Source organism: Planococcus citri, chromosome 2 (genome assembly GCF_950023065.1).
Source record: "Planococcus citri chromosome 2, ihPlaCitr1.1, whole genome shotgun sequence".
Taxonomy (NCBI): Eukaryota; Metazoa; Arthropoda; class Insecta; order Hemiptera; family Pseudococcidae; genus Planococcus; species Planococcus citri.
The window spans coordinates 10,932,147-10,937,641 of record NC_088678.1 but is presented as its reverse complement, the minus strand read 5'-3'; positions in this window follow the sequence as shown (position 1 = coordinate 10,937,641).

The following is a 5,495-nucleotide window of genomic DNA, read 5'->3' as shown; positions in this document are numbered from 1 at the left end:
TCCTGGCTGCATGGTACCGGTTCGTCGAGTGCTTTGCTTTTGTTTATTTTGTCTCCGAAGCGAGGAAAGTAAGAGATATTTTTTCGACGAGTTGGGTAAATATTGTTTGATATTAATTTTTTTTTTTTTTTTGATAGCGTTGAAGTGTGAATTGAAGTTGTGAAAGATAAAAGAGTTTATCAAAATGGAACGTAGGAGTTTCAAGTCCATCGTGTTTATTATTATTTTTGTATTTCTGCGTAAAAAGTTTCGTTATATTTGATTATTTCTCGAGTTACGATAAGAATTTTCCACCTTAATCTGCTTTATTTGTATTGTTACAAGTAAAAAGTAACTCGCAGTTTGAAGAAATTCAGATAGAATGCTCTCTTTAAAAGTTGATTTTCGTTTTTAAAATTTCTTTGAGATGTAATATAAGTAAATGAAAGAGAGAGAGAGAGAGATGACTTTATCAACTTAATGTCCTAAATTCACGATTGTTACTTGGTTATTTGTATAAATTTTCGTTGGGTCTATGAAATAAAAACGGATTCTTCCCCAATTTGAATTAGATCAAGTGTGTTGGCCTATCGTAATTTTAAGTCAAGTGCTTGCACAAATTCGCGATGTTGGTGGTTCGTTGGGCCATGTCACCGAAATTGGATAACAGTGCTTCCAAATGTACAGCACATTTTAGACTAGAGCTGAAAAACGGTTTCGCATACTTCTCAACAGGGATGGAAACCGTAGCCGAAATTTTTAACCGAAATGAATTTTAACCGCTAAAATGATGAAAAATCTGTAACCATAACCATTATACCGTAACCAAAATTGAAGATTACATTTTTTTAAACCATAACCTTAACCAAAATTATTAGTATAAATTTTTTTAACCATAACCGTAACCGACTCATTTTATTTCGGTTACGGTTATTTTTTTGAGAAAAATTTTCATTTTTTTTTCTTTTGAAATGTGGCACTTTACATGACTTTTAAAATTTTAATTCAAATTTTTTGCAATTTTTTAAAAACAAATGAAACTGAGAAGACTTTTCTTGGAAATTTGCGTCTTGGAAATTTGCATCTCTCAATCTCTTTTGATCTGCATTGAACCAAATCACATACCCATTTATAGGCAAATAATGATGTTGATTGCAAATTGTCACTTAGGGGAGGGAGGTACACTCCAGGAAATTGACAAAATTTCGAGATATTTGTTGCAAAAGCTTACGATTTTGGATTTTTTTAAAATTTGAGATTAGTAAAAACATCATTTATTTTTCCACTTCATTGCTTTGGATTTGGAATTCCCCTTTTGTACCTAGTTGATTCAGAAGGTTGAACTTATGACCGGATTAAATTTTCTAATTTTCAAAGTAGACAAAGTTTCGAGTAATTCTTTACAAAAATTGATGATTTTTAATTTTTTTTATTTGAATTTAAGATTTCTAAAAACATCTTTTTTCATTTGATCGCTTTTATGTTTGAATGGAGTAATTCGTTGCAAAAATTTACGATTTTCAATTTTTTTTTGAATTTGAGTTCATTTTGTAAAAACATTATGTTCCATTCCCTCCCTCTGAACTTTTGCTGGAAGCTCCACCTCAGCTCAAAAAATGGTGACATTCGATTGGGTGGGATGGGGGGGAGGAGGGATAAGCTTGATGAAGTTTTGAGTAATTCGTTGAAAAAATTGACGATTTTTGTTTTTTTTTTTTGGGAATTTAAGATATAAATTTAAAATAACATCATTTCCCATTTCCTCGCTTCGAACTTTCGCTGGATGCTCCACCTGAGCTCAAAAAATGGTGACATTTGATCGGTTGGCGGATGGGGGGGGGGGGGGGGTAAACTTGAAGAAGTTTCGAGTAATTCGTTGCAAAAATTGACGATTTACGATTTTTTTTTTGGATTTGAGATTTATAAAAAACACCATTTTCCATTGCAGAACTTAGACCTGAGCTGCAGCTGCAGCCGCAGGTGCATTTTTTGAAATTGAGGTATAAATAAGTTTGATTTTTTGGCAAATAAAAAGAAAAAAACCGCAACCCTTACTTTTAACCGTAACCTTTATTTTTTTTGGTCATAACCTTAACCCTTAACCGTAACCTTATTTAATTAATTAGAAAAAAAATAACCTCTAAAAATTAACCAATATTTTTATGCTCAAAACCGAAATCTCAAAACTGTAACCGATATTTTTTTCATTTTGGTTTCCACTTTCCATCCCTGCTTCTCAAGCAATTCAAAATTCAAGTTGATGACGTATTGTTACAAAGGCACTGTCACCGAATTTATGAAAGAAGAAACGAAACGAATCACACAACATTTGTATCTTGAATGTTCAATTTATATGAGAAATACTTCGCGAAATATTTTTGATTCAAATAGTTACACACCATGAAAAGGTACAATATTTAATGTTCATTTGTTGGCTACCAAATGAAGACGAACTTACACTAGTTATTGTGAGTATATCTATATATGTTATGTAGAGGAACAATGCAGGCTATAGATTCGAAAAATATAACCTTGAAAGATTAGGTAAGAAAGACCTAATTTGGTAGGTGAGATAATCAAAATGTCATCAAAATTTCGTGGAACCGATTGTGCACTATCGGTACACCAAAAGTTTGTTGATAATTATGAGAAACCTACTTAGGTGACTCACATTCGAAAAATTGATATTTCCTAATTATAGGAAAAGAGGGTTGTTGTGTTACAGTATGATTGGACGGCGTATTTGACTTCTTCATTCGGTATTTTCAATGAAATCATCGTATCATCTCCGCGTTGAATATCTTCAGAAATATGCTCATGGTGGTCAACCAGGGTAAGGTACCCAGCTTGCACTAACAAAGCGAATGCAGCTTCATTGGCTTCAACATCTATATCACTATGTTTTTCCTCTTTGGCATGCATGAGATCATTCAAACGTTTACCATACATCGAAGACAGCATGGCAATGGAACTGTAACAAATGTTGATCGGTATATCGTTCAGTAATTCCCTGATAGATTTCATAAAACTTGGATATTTCAGAAGTTTGAAGATTGCGCTTGGGGCTGTCTCTAGCCAAAAATTCCCCACAAAGCGCTTATTGACAAAATTTACTAAATTCCACGCGGACATGTGCTTTAATCCTGGTTTGCTGAGCATGGAGTACCCATCATAGCGACTAATAGCATTTTGGATGACTTCTTCATCAATCATACGTTTCGAAGCGAGCTTTTTAAATTCGTCCAAATTAATCCCGTAGAAGGGACTCAGCTCACGCATGTTGACAAAATTTGTCTCTTCAAGGTCCTCGTTCATTCCGCTAAAGGTTGAGACTTCAACAAATCGGGAAATGCCTGTCATTATTAGTTTATGCACGTTGTTGTTACCTTTAAAAGTGTCTTCAAAAAATCTTCTACAGAATTGGAGTATTTTTTTAGCTTCTTCTTCATTAGACGGATATCCGCTGAAGTAAATATTGTTGTAGTACGCGTCGTACTCATCTATTAAAACAATCACTCCTTTGCCATGATGTAATTGCAACTCATCTATCAAGAATTTAATACGGCTCCCCGGGAAGGATGGTGACCCTTGCTCATATTTTCTAAAAGTGTCAATCTTGGTATGGATTTCGTCTTTAGTGGATGGGCGAAGTGTGCTGTCCTCCAATTTATCGTGCCAGGTGTCCAATAAATACCAATGTGATCTAAAAGCCTTTGTGATTTGTTGCTCAAGTATGTCCATGCAACCTTCGAATCCAATCATCGCTTTAAAATCCAACAGAATTACAGGATATTGTTGCATATGATTATCGAGACTCAAATACGAGGCGATCTGTGGTTTGTCTTCAAGTAATACCTTTTCCTTATTTCTTGGATCATAAATTATACCTTCTCTAAAGAACCAGTATGCATGAGATTCATTTTGAGGCATCAGTTCCAAAGTCTCACCTTTCTGGATGCCGTATTCATTGGTGGGGATTTCCAAAAACAACTTCACCATCGACAAAGTGACCGATTTGCCCCATCTTCTGGCGCAAGTTATGATATGATACTTCTTGCATGACTCAGCGAGAGTTTGAAGAAGCAAGGTTTTGTCAACCCAAGCACTACTCTTGATAATCAGGTCTAGAAATGATTCTGAATATGGGTAAATCACTTGTTCAACACTTGAAATGTCAACATTCTTCTTAATGCAAAGTGCCGTGGGGGCCTGGTCATGTGAGTAAATCACCACCACCGAATGTGAGATTGCGAAAATTATACTCAGTAAATACATGTCAATACATTCGGAAAACTACAAAAAAAGAAATTTAAATTCAGAAGTTAGTGTCTATAAATAAATACAATAATAATGTAACAGCCCAACCAGCTGATTAATGAGGGAAAAACATCATTTTCAGAAACGAAATAAAATACTTATCAGGAGTACCTACTATCTACTTACTAATGAAAAAAGGATTCATTATCACTTATCACCCTTTTAAAATTTATCTGCCCAGTTGATCAATAATTCCGACAATTTTTTATAATCAGCAGATTATGTACATACCATACTAATATCAGTAAGTAGGTACCTATTAAATTACAAAGTTGCTTTTACATCCGAATATAAAAGATAAGTTCATATTTTTAATTTCGTATCATCTGCAAATTAGTGGAATAAAATTGACTTCCATAATACGTAGCCACTAATCAAATTTTAAAAAGATAAGTCGAATCAAATAGGTACCTACACAATTAGGTTATTGATAGGTACCAATGATGATGATGATATTTAACCCACAAGATTCACTACATGTACCTATTTCAATTCTTTTTAGTACCTATATGCAGTACATATTGATTGATATTATAAATCGATGTCTACTCTGATAATATATAGATCCTCAACAACAAAGTACCTACGTGATATCAATAAGTATGTTCAAAAATATTTTGAATCTGAAAAAAACGCCAATAGAAAGCTTCTAAAAAACAACAATCACATCCGAAATTTAAAAATTGCATTTTGTTCTTGATCAATGCAATTCATATTCGGGATTTCCTTCGCACTTTTCGTCTCAGTCCTCTTTTGCTACCTATTTAAATTTTAAAATCTGGATTTGATCAATTTGTTCACCTTCAACTTTTCTTTCAGAGTTGAAAATTCTTACTTACCTACCCACTTAGCACACAAACACAATCATATGTACCTATGTACTTACTTTGTTCAAAAAAAAAGGAAATTTGAGCAATTCGTTGAAACAAAACGAAAAGAAAAAAACACTGCATCATTTTTAAAGGAATTTTTCATCATAAAAAATATCGACATACCTACCTATCGACGATACAAATATATCAATAGGTACATATTTATTTATCGATACAAAAAACTTACAAATATCAACACCACTAGATCATATTCTTTTCCAAATTCTAATTCGTCAAAATTGAATTTTTTAGATGCAACGAGGTAAATGAAAAAGTAACGTCTTGTTGACACAAGAATTACGATAGCTAACCAAAAGCAGATATGAT